The sequence below is a fragment of the Rhipicephalus microplus genome, chromosome 2 (genome assembly GCF_043290135.1).
Source record: "Rhipicephalus microplus isolate Deutch F79 chromosome 2, USDA_Rmic, whole genome shotgun sequence".
Lineage (NCBI taxonomy): Eukaryota > Metazoa > Arthropoda > Arachnida > Ixodida > Ixodidae > Rhipicephalus > Rhipicephalus microplus.
The window spans coordinates 248,755,336-248,769,728 of NC_134701.1; the positions used below are offsets into that span (position 1 = coordinate 248,755,336).

Here is a 14,393-nt window from a genome sequence, read left to right on the forward strand (position 1 = left end):
TTAAAGCCAAGCATCATCACGCATAGCTGTTTCATATTGGTAAATCCGTCACAATGGTGAAATCGGGAATGGGTATTTACGCAGAGGTACAGAAGAAACTATTTCTTACGGTACGCAAACAAAATCGCTCTGCACACCAAGAGTGAGTCAAATCTTGATGTGCACAGCAATTTGTTTACAAATTCTGGTTACAAATATCTGGATACAAATAATTTTTTGCCGGGTCTTGAAGGCTAACCATCTTTCCTATCTCCTCCTTACATCCATCGTTTTTTTGCCGTTCACTGTCCCTGCGCCTCGCTCTCTCCTTCCTCTCTATCTCTTTACATTTTAATCCTATCCTTTTAATCCCTCCTTTAACCCCCCCCCCCTCGTGAGCTACTGTTGAGGTGTCCTCCTTCTGAGTGACAGTTACGGGGCTCACTTTTCTTTTCTTTTCATTTATAATCACTCACACACTCACACCAAGGTAATTGGATGCCTTTTGTGTATCTACCTCAGATTTACTGCTTCGCCTGGTTGCATTAGTGGAACAAGGAACCATTTTGGTATCACGATGAAAGTACCTAAAGAGAGGAGGGGGTAAACACCAGCCGTAGCACACTGTACTCGCTCGCGAGGCGATCGCCGTTCCGGGGCGTTTCAACATTTCAAGTTGCCACGTCGGCTGCTATGAAGATAAGTAGTGGCTTCAGTTCGCGACAGTTTCAGTAACTACCTGTACCATAGAATGGGGGTTACGCGCTTTAGCAGAGAGAGCCGGTATGGGGAGGTATGGGCATCCTACAGAAGATGTCGAGCACAGGGGTCACGAGAGCGGCTGTTGAACTCTCAAAATATAGGAGTGAGTACAAGCATCCATTTGTCAGCTAGATCGCCCAATGGGAGCTGAAGCAACGGTGTACTCTAGCTCTCCTCAATGAAAGGCCGAGTAGCGCTTTTGTCACTGCAGCTGCAAACTTTTTGAACGCGAAAGTTCTGGCACCCCAGCGCTGTACACGCACGCTTGACCAGTTGTCACATCAGGGTCGCGTTGAACTGCCAGCCACATCGTTGAGCTCATTTGCACACTCGAAGGGATATATATCTACGTTGGGCTATATTTCCACAACGAAATATGGACGTGTCGTCGAAGCACATAAGAAAACAGTGCCAGCCACTATCGCCGATCGCGGTGCGATGATGAATGGCGCACACAACAAGCGCTCGATTGCTTCACCTCGTGCGCAGACCGCGATCACAGCTCTAGAAAGTGACGAGCATTTGATCACCGACTGGCACACTTTTGAACGCTTACAGTTTCTATATAAACATCAGCGGGGAGTGTCTTTGTTCTTAACGTGAATATTAAGGGGAAAACCATAAGATTCTAAAATGGCGAAAGGACCCAGCGTCGTCGCGGTCTTCCTGGTATTCGCTGTGCTAGCCGACGAAAGTATAGCTCTTTGATCTCCTTCACCTTTTCGGTCGCTCCGATTCCAAGTACACTTTGCAACCGGTGAGTGGAGAACTCAGACAATATTCCCTTTGGTTGCGACGTTGTCGTTCAGTGTTTATTAAAACCTGAATTCCACTTGCTTACACTCTATAAATGATATCATAGTAAGGAAAGTTACATCCTTTGCGCTCTCACTGATAAATGCATATACAGGAAAACATCACCAGATTTTTATACGAAGTAGTGAAAATCTTGCTTAAATTGGTGGAAACTGAGGCTCTCCCGCAGAAACCACGATGAAACAATATTTATCAAGCAGCTAAACCTAAGAACAATGGAATGTCTCAACAACAGCAAATACTCAGAGTTTAAATGAATCTTGTTATGGAGCTACAAAAGCAAAAATACCCTGTGGTTTCAGCAGCTGAGCCGGCCATCCACATTAAACCTTTCCTGTCGCTGCATGTTCATACGCAAACTTTTTATTGCCATCTATTGCTCTTTGGGTGAAATAAAATAGCACTCTATTTCTTTCACCACTTCCAAGAGGGCAACAGCGTTTTTTTTTTTCAATTTGAAAGTTTTAAATGTCTTAATGCTTCACCGGGGAAAAATATGCAGAAAGTCTATGTATAAGGAACGATGCAAGAACTGAAAAGCATTCAATACATTCATCACCCCGTCGCTCGTGTACGCTTTTAATCAGAGTCCGAGAGAGAGAGAGACTACAAGAAAGGTAAAACTGCAAGCTACACCTAGCACTATAAGCAGGACATGATTAAGACTCCATAGCAAGTTGCCAGTACCGCGTAGATTTGGGTTTTCTTTTTTTTAGCCAACTCATCTGTATAACGTTCCAGTCACTTGTCGCGTTTTTTTTAGGGGGGGGGGGGGCTTATTCACATTTTTTCGAAAAATCTTAGTTCTCATAACGTTCACCAAAGCGCGTTTGTCATTCACTAGTAGAATGTTTGTCAATGACTCAGCAGCTGAGTGCGTAGGCCTGTCCAGGGCTCCGCTTCAACGGAGGCGAACACTCCCCGTACGCACGCCACTGGTTGACTATCGAAGTTAAACATACGTTGGGCGAATCAATAAGTGACAATAATTATGTGCTTGCATACGCGCCACTGAATTGAGACTAAACCTGGAAGCAGTGTTAAAATGTAGTTCAGTGCTTTCATTCATAGTTACGCATATTTTCGCTCCACAGAGCAATTGTATGATTGTTTAGACTGGCTTTCGTATTTTAGTGAAATTTTTATCATGATTAACGTATTTTCAAGAATGGGAAAATTGAATGATTCCGCTTCTTCTCGGCTTCTTTCTTGATGAGTGTTCTTGTTTGCTTGGTAGCACATGGCAACACATGTCCATAACGGCAACACAAGTCCAGATGTTTATCGTCATAGTTTTTTATGTTTTCTTTACTTCTTTTTGTACGTGTACGCGTAAAGCACTATAATTGTGTAAGTAATGGCGGTTTACTTTGATGCACTAGTTCTTTATCGTGTAGCTCTGCGTGACATGTTTCCTTTCCTGTTGTATATTCATATTTGTTTCCTTTTTTGTATCACCCACCCCTGCCTAAGGCTTCATGTGTGAGGCTGGCAGTACTTCTGCAGTAAATAAATAAATTAATAAATAAATAAATAAATAAATAAATAAAGGTGCTGTGTCGCCATGTTTGCCTAGAGTTACCAAATATGCTACCTTTAGGTAACATATACGGCAGTGCTTGGCATGGGTGGGACGGTGCAAGAACTCGCGAGGAACAGCGCGTTCGTGAAAAAACGCTGGCGAGAGCAGCAAATTCCTGCGATAGCAGACGGGTGGTCAGCTCGTCGGGCCACCCACTTTCGCAGAGAGGTTAACCGTCAAAATAAGATTGTGGCGAAGATCACCTGCCCGGTATTTTGTTATTTGAAGGCCTAGTAAGAAGTCCAACACAGCGGTGGGACACAAAACCGAATTTTCTGAAATGCACGCATGCAGGTGAATGTCGATTCGGTGTCAACAGGATGGAACGAGGTTACGTGACGCTGAAAGATGGGCGATGCTTTCAAGTAGCCTGTGCTCCAGGATCATACAAGGTCTCGTTTACACCGTAAGTCGCCATCGGTGCCATCACGAGTTCATACACGAGCGCATTCCCCAGGTTGTATACATCATCACTCTAGTTGACGTCACTGACAGGCACGATACGCCAATCGTCGAAGATTGACAACAGCATATGGCTAACGCGCTCTGCAAGTTGAAGATATCTTGGAGCCAGTCCTGGCAAGCATTCTTCAACATGAATTGCGGTGTAATTCATCTAATACAGTCGAACTCAACCCGAACGCTGCGACAGTTCAAAGTTTTATGTCTTTCTGGGAATCCGCGGTACACGCTATTATACGTGCTATTGTATATTATTTTCACTCTCTTTCCTCCTCTCTTCTTTCCATCTCCTTTACCCCTTCCCCTGGTAGGACAGTGAACCAAGTTCAACCTGATTAATCTCCCTGCCTCTTCTTTCTCTCTCTCTCTCTCTCTCTCTCTCTCTCTCTCTCTCTCTCTCTCTCTTTGGGATAGTAACATTGCATCACGACTGCTTGTGAGTTGTGCCACTCGCAAGCGGCCATTACTTGAAAGGTTGGTAGAAAGGGACATGAACACAAGAGCTGGTCCCGTGTGCTTCTCAGTGAGAAAACAGGGGTAGACAGTAAAGAGGGGAAGGTAATGACGGTGAGAGGGAACGCGTGCATACTTGAATATAAGCCAAGGACCTAGGCTGTACTCTTAAAGCCCATTGTTACTCCGCAAAAGGGCGCAATGTTCGCGAAAACATTTGGAATCAGGCTATGACATCAAGAATATTCTGTCAAGACTGCATTTTTGCTGTTTATAATAACGGTCACCCAACATAGCGCTGGTGATATTGATTCATGATCGTAACTTCAAAGGTTAAACATTAATCTAGAATTCTAAAGCAGACTTTACAGACAATTGCAGGTCCCGTGCAATGCTGTTTACAATCGGACATACTTGACATACTTAAGGTCTTAATCAATAAAGGTACGACTCCGAAAGTCGACCTCTAATTTTTTTTAGATATGTGTCACACAAGTCCCGTTAATTCGGGAGGCAATCGCCGGGCTAATTCCAAGAGCCGAAGTATCGGCCCCCCGAACCGCACCACGAAAGCGTGGACAATTTTAGAAGTGGTCCTTATTGGCGCGCCAGCAGACGCCGGTTGTGGCCCAAAGAACAAGTCAGAGCCGAGAGTTGATAAACAAGCAAAATTATATTCTCAATAATGGCAGATCGAAAACAATACACAAAAATGCACACTCCACAATAGTTGCATACAATATGTCACCAATCAAACCAATCAATCAACGTACTACACAATACAATCAGTCACACTTGAAACAACGGACACGGACAACAATACGCACTACAATGCAGTCGCATGCATTGAACAACCAAGACACTTAAAGACTAAAGAGATAGAAAACCTATTCAGTCCAAAGTTCTTGGAGCCAAAGTCGAGATGATACTCTTCCGAGAATCACTCACTCAAAGTCCAGCGTTGTTGTCGTTCCGCGGCCCTCAAAGTTTCTCTTCCAGGAAACCTCGCCGGAGTTTCTCTTCCAGGAAAACTCCCGTCTTCAATAGGCCACTCTCCAGCTCCAAACTTCTTCGCCGGAACACGTCGGCTTCACACTCGCAGCTGTTGCCACGCGTCCTCGCTCGATAGCGGTAGACACACGCTCTTGCCTGTAGCCCGAGCCTTCACCCCTCAGGTGGAAATCCTCTTCATCTCCGGCTTCGTCCCTACGGACAAACCTTCGCCGACTACACGGCGGAATCCCTACGCGCTCTGGCGTTAACTTCCGTCTCCTCCTGATCTCTCATCTCGGCTGCTCGGTTAAATACCTTGCGCGCGACATTCCAGACGGTTCTCCTCATTTCGTCGGCGCGATACGCAGCGAAAGCTGGGGAGAGGTGCGAGACGGTTCGACCGCCCTCCCCGGAGGATGATTCAACTCGGTATGACCACGCCCCGTTCGTTCTAGAAAAATCGCGGGCTTGCTGGGCCGCCGATGCGGGGTGAGGAGGTTCGTCTGCGAAGCCATGCTTCTGCGGGGAGAGCGCGCGCCCGGGAGCCTTGGATGTTTGTTTTCTTCTTTTTTTTTTTGACCTCGCGGCGTTTCTCCCGCCCGTTGTCGCAAGAATTTGGCGGCGCGCTCATTTTTAGCGCTCGTTCTGTGACAATATGAAAGACCTTACTGTAAAGATGCGTCTGCTGTATAAGTCGACGCTAAAGACGATTCCAACAAGCTTTAGGATTCGCTGCAAGCTTACTAACCGATGCGAGCTGTGCTCAGTGGACGCCTAACCAAAAGCTCTTTGCGTGTACATATTGTTACGGAAGAGAGACGCCGTATCTACGAGGCTGTGGATGAAATATATTTCAAACCAGCAGCAGCAGCGGCGTGACCGGTAGAACAGACACCGAGGGGAGACCACTCTTCGTCTTCCTCCTCAGGCACAGACGCGCGTCGCCCCCTATAATCTCAATTTGCATGCATGTAGCAAAATCCCCGGCGGCAGAAGCGCCGTCTTGGCGCATCTAAATGTCAACATCACTAGGAGAGTGTAGGGGCTTCAAGCGTGGAACATGTACAATATCGGTAGCCTGTTGGGTACATGAAGGCGATGGGGCGACAGGACCAATTTCATATGTCACAGGAGTAACCACACGAAGGACTCGGTATGGACCTGTGTAGCGAGTAAGCAGTTTTTCTGACAAGCCAACCTGACGGGTCGGAAACCAGAGCAGGACCAAAGAACCGGGCGGAAAATGTACGTCGCGGTGTCGTTGGTCATACGAACGCCGTTGCTTCTCTTGAGAGGTCAGAAGGCGAGTACGGGTGATTTCGCGTGCGTGAGCGGCCCGAGTGAAAGCGTCCATGGCACATTCACTGGTCGGTCCCGCAGGGGACGGTATGACGGTGTTTAGAGGCAATGTTGGTACTCGGCCAAACAGCAGAAAAAAATGGAGAGTAACCGGCAGTGTCATGGCGCGAAGAATTACAGGCAAATGTGACGTACGGCAACGCGAGATCCGAGTCGGTGTGGTTAGTAGAAACATACTTAGCGAGCATGTCTGTAAGAGCTCGATTTAGACGCTCCGTGAGTCCATTGGTTTGCGGATGGTATGACGTAGTCAGCTTGTGTCTCGTTTGACAGGGCTGCAAGATGTCAGCTATCACCTTCGACAAAAGGTGCGGCCACGGTCTGTACGCAGTTGCCGTGGGGCTCCGTGTTGCAAAATCACGTCCTTGAGGAGGTAGTCTGCGACGTCTGTGGCGCAGCTTGTGGGAAGATCTCGTGTGATGGCATAACGCGTGGCGTAGTCGGTGGCCACAGCTATCCACTTGTTACCCGAGGAAGACAAGGGAAAAGGGCCAAGTAGGTCCAAGCCAACGCGGAAGAACGGTTCTGACGGAATGTCAAGTGGTTGAAGGCATCCGGCGGGAAGTGTCGATGGCGTTTTTCGGCGCTGGCATTTCTCACAATCCGCAACGTATCTTCTGACTGAGCGTGCAAGCCCTGGCCAGAAGAAGCGTCGGCGTATTCGGTCGTAAGTGCGTTAGACACCAAGGTTACCGGCAGTCGGAAGGTCATGAAGTTCATTTAGAACTTCCGAGCGAAGGTGTTTCGGAATCGCAAGCAGCAGGGCAGGTCCATCCGGCTCGAAATGTTGGCGGTATAATACACTATCGTGGAGCACGAATGAGCGATGGGACTGATTGGAAGATGGTTTTTCGAGGAGCTCGATGACAACACGCAAGGACGCATCACGACGCTGCTCGTCACCGATGCATGTCATTTGCGAAAGAGAAAAGATGCAAGGGCTGGTGTCGATGTCAAGTGTAGTGCTCGACTCAGCAACCGGGTAGCGAGACAGACAGTCTGCGTCCTGATGTAGGCGTCCGGACTTGTACGTCACCGTGTAGGTATACTCTTGCAGTCACAGAGCACAGTGCCCGAGCCGGCCAGTAGGATCCTTCAGTGACGTAAGCCAACATAGCGCATGATGGCCAGTTATTACAGAGAAATTTGTGCCATATAAATATGGGCGGAACTTTGAGACTGCCCAAACACGAGCGAGACACTCACGCTCTGTAATGGAAAATTGCGCCCAGCAGCTGTGGGGAGGCGGCTAGCGTAGGCGGCAACTCGGTCGTGTCCTCATTGGCGTTGGGCTAGGACGGCTCCAATCCCGTGACCACTAGCATCGGTTCGGACTTCTGTCGGAGCGGATGGGTCAAAGTGAGCCAATATAGGTGGAGTCGTCAGAAGCGTGATTAGATGAGAAAAAGCAGCAGCTTGGGCGGTACCCTACTTAAATGTGACGTCTTTCTTCAGAAGCTCTGTGAGGGGTCGAGCGATGGTTGCGAAACCTTTCACAAACCTTCTAAAGTAGGAACTAAGTCCTACAAAACTGCGGACGTCTTTAACTGACCGGGGTACAGGAAAACTGGTGACAGCATGAATTTTCTCCTGGTCCATCTGCACACCTGATGCGTCGACAAGGGGACCCAACACTGTAATTTGCCGGCGTCTGAAGTGACATTTCGATGAGTTTAATTGAAGGCCTGCAGTGCGGAATATGTCGAAAATAGCTGACAAACGCTGAAGGTGGGTCTCAAATATTGGGGAATATACAACAACATCGTCAAGATAACAGAGAAATGTTGACCATTTGAACCCTTGTAGCAGAGAGTCCATCATGCGCGCGAACCTGGCTGGGGCGTTGCATAGCCCAAATGGCGTAACCTTGAACTGATATAGGCCGTCTGGAGTTACAAATGCAGTCTTCTCTTGGTCTTTTTCGTCGACAGCAATCTGCCAGTAGTCAGAACGTAGGTCTATTGAAGAAAAGTATCGGGTGCTGTGGAGACAATCGAGAGCGTCATCAATGCGGGGTAAAGGGTAAACGTCCTTTTTCGTGATTCTATTCAGATGGCGGTAATCAACGCCGAAGCGCCACGTGCCATCTTTTTTTTTTTTTTGAACGAGCAACACGGGGGATGCCCAAGGGCTCGAAGAGGGTTCAATGATTTCCTTGGCTAACATCTCGGTGACTTCTTGTTGAATTACTTTACGCTCGGTGGCAGACACCCAGTATGGTCGCCGATGAATGGGATGAGAATCACCTGTGTTAATGCGGTGCTTGACGAGTGAAGTCTGGCCGAGTGGACAGCTGTCTATGTCGAATATGTCGCGGTATGAAACCAGAAGGCGGCAGAGCGTGGCTGATTTCTCAGGTTTGAGGTCCGGGGCGATCATGGAGCCTAAGGTTGCACCCACGCACGTGGCATCCTGCTAGTGACGTGGGTGATCGGGACATACGTCTGCCGCAAAACAGGTGACGTGGTCGACAATTAAGGTTCTTAGCGTGGCGACGGATATTCCTTGAGGTAGCACTTGTCTTATAAAACCGAAATTGATGACAGGTAAATATGTTCGATTAAAGGCCATGGTTACGACGGAGTGTGGGACAGTAATGTCATGCGCCAGGAGAACATCAGGAATAGGCGTCACGATATAATCACCGTCGGGCACAGTAGAGGGTGTTGCCAATTCAACGAATGTGAGAGCTTTAGGTGGTATCCGGAAGAAGTCAGTGGTGCACAGGCTGTTCGGGAGTTCAGGGTGAGAATTCAGGAGAAGGGGAAGTTCTAAACAGGCAGTGCCGGCGGAACAGTCAATCAGGGCAGAATGAGCCGATAGGAAGTCCATCCCGAAGATGACGTCTTGAGGGCAACTGTCGAGCACGGTAAATAAAACAGTAACATGGCGGCCGGCAAGGCTAATACGAGCGCTACACATTCCAATGACGGCTACAGTTCCACCATCAGCGACACGGACGACTTGTGTTGCAGCAGGGGTGAGTACTTTTTTGAGGCGGCGACACAGACGAGCACTCATTATAGACGCCTGAGCTCCAGTGTCAACTAAAGCCGTCAAAGAAAGACCGTCCACATGCACTTCCAGCAAGTTCTTAATAGTAGGTAGCGTCAACGGAGGATTTGGGTCAGTCGCACTTTATGCAGCACTACCTCCAGCAGCTGCATAATCTAGTTTTCTATCCGGGAAGATCCATAGTTAGTCGGCGATGGATAGTGGCGGGGTTGGGGCGACGGAGAACGGTGGAGTTGCGGTGACGGTGAATGTGCGGTAGAGCGGCTGTTAGGTGCGTCGGAAGCAGGATACTCAAGGCTGGGCGAATACCGACGGGGGCCCGCGTATGGCCGAGGAGAAGAATAAAATTTGCTCCAGCTGGGGGGCGTCCAAGTGCTGCGGCAGTAGCGGGAGACATGACCAACTCGGTGACAGCGTCAGAAGATTGGCTTGTCGTTTGCTGTTCTCCACTCCGTCGGATTGCGGGATCTGGGCAGAGTGTATGGGTCGTGGCGTGGTGCATTTATTGGCATCGGTCTGTAGTCCGGTCGGGACACGGAGCAGGCGACAGGAAAACCAAGGTTAACAATTTCTTGCCGGACGACTGCCTGAATAACTGACACCGCCGGAAGTGTTTGCTCGGTGCCCTGGTCGAGTGGAAGTGCATGAAACGGCGCCGGACAGGCCGCCTCAAGCTCGCTCCGAACGATGCGTGTGACAATTTCGTGCAAGGGTGGTGCGGCACCGAGATCGGTACAGGTTGACGTGACAGCCGTATTAGGGAGCCGTGAAAATTGAGGCCCAACTCGGCAGTTTTGGGCCATTTCGAAGCGGCGGCATTCCTTAATTATGATATCGACGGTCATGACGTTGTTGTACACGAGCAAGTTGAAAGCGTCGTCCACGATTCCCTTGAGTATGTGGCCCACCTTGTCGCTCTCGGTCATTTGCTCGTCCACTTTGCGGCACAACGCGAGCATGTCCTGTATGTACGAGATATACGACTCGGTTGATGACTGTACTCGGTTGGCGAGTTCTTGTCGTGCGGCCGTTTGTCGACCGGACGGGTCCCCAAAGATGTCGCGTAGTCGGTCCTTGAAGATGTCTCAGCTGGTGAGCTCGGCCTCATGAGCGTCGAACCATACGCGCGGGGTGCCATCCAAGTAAAATATTACGTTGGCAAGCATCATGGTTGGGTCCCATCGGTGAGAAAGGCTAACGCGCTCGTACATGCGGAGCCAGTAGTCGACGTCAAGGCCAGCCTGGGCGGAGAACGTACCGGGATCACGGGGGTGGGACATCGCAAGGTACGTAGTAGCTGGCGCTCCAGGTGATGGCGGTGAAAGGGGTTATCATTACAAGTCATGGCCGGAGGCTGGACGGTGCGGCCACTGCGAAGCTACGTGGTGAGGACGGGCAACGTTCCACCTCCATTAATTATGTTACGGATGAGAGACGCCGTATCTACGAGGCTGTGGATGAAATATATTTCAAACCAGCAGCAGCAGCGGCGTGAACAGTAGAACAGACGATGATGATGAGAATGATGATGATGATGAGCCTTCAGCTTTGCTGGCACTCGCCCACTAAGGGGGATCGGCCAAGAACCGGGCGGCAGGATCATCAAGTATGCTAAATCAGGCATTCACGTAGTCTCGTAGCCGTAAATAATAATAACAATAGACTAACAAGGTAATCTTTTTATCCATTATGTAGCACACACGGCAGAGCAAACCTCCCTGTGGCTATAACCTAATGTAATCCCTCCGAAAGATAAAATTACTTCCACGTTTATTTTAAACCTAGCTTATCAATTGGTTCGATCTTTTCCTTTGATAAGAATATTGTTGACAGGATAAAAAGAAATGATACCGAGCGGAGACCACTCTTCGTCTTCCTCGTCAGGCACACACGCGCGTCGCCCCCTGGAATCTCAATTTGCATGCATGTAGCAATATTTTGAAAATGTATTGTAATACATATAATGTGTTGGGTTGCAGGTATTGTCAAACCTCTTGCGGCTATGTTCAGATTGTCGAGGACAACTGCTAAAATGTAATTTTGTTCCTTATGACTTCATTTTCTTTTCTCCTTCAGGATGAAGCGATGTATGCTCTCGTTTGCTGGAAGAGGATGCTTTTATCGGGATGGCAATTTGGAGTCACAATGCTGCATGCTGCCTCAAATTTGCTTTTAACTATACAAGCCCCAAATATTCTCTTCCATGTCTTCGTAGTCCATGCTTTGTACTTACCAAAACAACAAATAAATGACTGGCTAAGCATACGTTCTCACCGAGTTATTTATAGTAGCCGCAAGTTTCATTTCACCCATGTACTAGACCAGTATCCTGGCAAAATACTCTTGGTTAATTTTTAATAGGTGCGCTTATAGAGGGCCACTTACTTGCATGCATGTGTTTTCTTGTAAGCGTGAACACTCTGATGTGCCATAAACACCGGAGTGCACATTTTATGATTGCCCAACATGGGCACGTGACCGACTTACACTGATTTCTTCTACTGAATGATTTTGCAGTAAGTCATTATGAGACCGTGCTAGGCCCTTGGCCTGACACCATCGGTGCAACTGCTGTCACAAGAGCGGTTATAGCCTTTTTTTTTCGAAAGAAGTTGACCAAATGCACTGCTATATCACCTTCTCAGTTGAAAAATAATGTATGTTCACTCTTCTCGTACATTAATCTTTTTCTTCCCTTTGCCATCAATTAGTAGCCTGGAGCATGCTATCGCTCAGACTGGCCTGTCAGCCGTTCTGTAAATAAACCTATCTCTCCCCCTCTTTCTCTCTCTCTCTCTCTCTCAGGTAAGCGTGAGAACAGGCTAATCTACGTCTTTACCCGTTCTATAGTAGTGTCTCACCTGCGACCCCGCACTTTATTAAAAGCGAGGCTCTTTAACTATAGCCGTAATTTGTGTGTGTGACCTGTCAAAAAAACTATCATCGTCATAAATGGGCGCGCGCCGCAGAAATTGGTCAAATCTGGCCATATACTCACACTGGTCTACCAAATATGGAAAAATACAAAAATGAGCCCCAAAAGTGGTTGCGAAGTAACGGCTGCGAGCCGAAGACTCCGAGCACGTATATCGAGAGAACGCAGGACGACGGCGGCTATGGCGATGACGGCCACGAGGCAATGGGAACTTCGAGAAGACCACCAAAGAAAGGTGTAGGCGTACGCCAACGATGGCATGCCCGTGGTTCTATCAGAGGTGCGATCATTTGGTTTTAGCGCGACTGACTTATTCTGTCTCTTGGGTTTGGGGATCAGTATCCTGTCTGCGACCGTCTGAGCTTTAACTCGAACCTCTCAGCGCTGAAAATCAACGTAGAAGCTGCCTAATATTACCTAGTTAGAGACTAGTAACAACTTTGGAACAACTTAGGAACAATCTGCGTGACCTAAGGCCTATATAAACAATCTAGAAGGAACCAGAAAAGTCCTCAGAATCACATAGTTTCACTCTTTCAAGCCTACGCTTATAGAGGAAGCTCGCCTTTTTTTTTGGCATTCTATTAACCTACAACATTATGTAATCGACTGATAATTTAAAAAAAAAACTCTTTGCAGTTATGGTTCTCCCGAAGAACTTTCAAGCAGCGTAATGGACCTTTTCGGTAGATGTTAGAAGCACCTGCTTTCAGAAGTGCGGCACGTTGATGTGGAGGCCTCGGAGAACATTGTTTGGAGTGACACCCATATTTTCGACAGGCAAGATGGGATTATGGCGGCAACACAGGCAGCCCTCTGTGGAAATATGTATACGAATTCTGAATAAATGTAATTCATTAAGCCGTAACAGTACGCATAGTGGCCTCTCATTCCGCAACAGATATATTCTTTGTGTTATGTTTCTATTGAAATAGAAAATAAACGAAGAAGTTTTTGTCACCGTTACCTGGCGACGGCTACCCTTTTCCACTTGATTGGAACAAATAAAGAAAAAAAACAATAGCACATATACATACATACAGGCCTACATGGGTCAGAGCAAAATTACTCCTGTGGGCAGAACAAACACGTAGACACCACGCTCACTTTTAACATTCGTACGCTCAGTAGTCGCCACAAATCTTAGTTTCTTCGAAAAAGTGTTGCAGCCGCTTCATTGCTTTGCCATTTGTTTTAGATGGCCATGGACCTAGTATTTTACTCAATGCAGATTGCCGCTCGGCATCCAACTTATGGAGTTCCTGTTCCAGTCGCCTTCGGTGTGTGTCGTGTTTCGGGCAGTCGAGAAAGAGGTGACAAATATCCTCATCGTCGTGGTGACATGAACATGCTGACGATGTTGCACGCTTAATACGAAGTAGGAAGTGCTTTGTGTAAGCAGTTCCGAGTCGTAGGCGGTGTAGGAGTGTGTTGATACGTCTTGGGAGGTCACGGTCTAATTGGCATTCAAGATTAGGATCAACAAAATATAGGATCGATTCATTTGTTTTGGCTCTGAACCAGGTAGACAGGCATAATTCACGTTTTGTTGTTCTTAAAATTCTATTTGCATCATATTTAGATACCGTATTGTGGCACGATTGCGTATAATTATGAGCGGCTTTCGCCAACTCACCCGCCATTTCATTTCCCTTAATTCCGCAGTGACTGGAGACCCACTGAAATGCCACCCGATGGTTCGACTTCGTAGCTTCTGAAAGCTATTTTAGTATAGCGTATACTATACGCATGTCAATGTGTCTTTAAGTAGGATTTTCCACACATGCGAGTGCTGCCAGAGAGTCTGTAATTACCACCCATTTTCTTGGTGTCGTTGACAGTGTAATAAAGCTTATGGCTAGCAAAATCGCTACGAGCTCCGACGTTGTTGAAGAGGAGGGGTGGCCCAACCAGCATGCACATTCTTCGTGCAATTCCGGAATTATAAATGCTGATGTCGTTGTCTCTTTGGTGACGGAGCCGTCAGTGTACACGTGAGTGTATTCTTGGTACCTGTCAAACAGGTCATGTAACGCC

General features: G+C 47.8%; 1 long non-coding RNA gene across 1 annotated transcript; it reads left to right on the plus strand.

The window, feature by feature from the left end:
* The first annotated feature begins 1,275 nt into the window (after nt 1-1,275).
* On the plus strand, nt 1,276-11,684 carry LOC142787807 (uncharacterized). Its single transcript, XR_012889265.1, has 3 exons — nt 1,276-1,498; nt 3,434-3,545; nt 11,498-11,684. It is a non-coding gene; the product is annotated as an uncharacterized LOC142787807 (long non-coding RNA).
* The last annotated feature ends 2,709 nt before the right edge of the window (nt 11,685-14,393 follow it).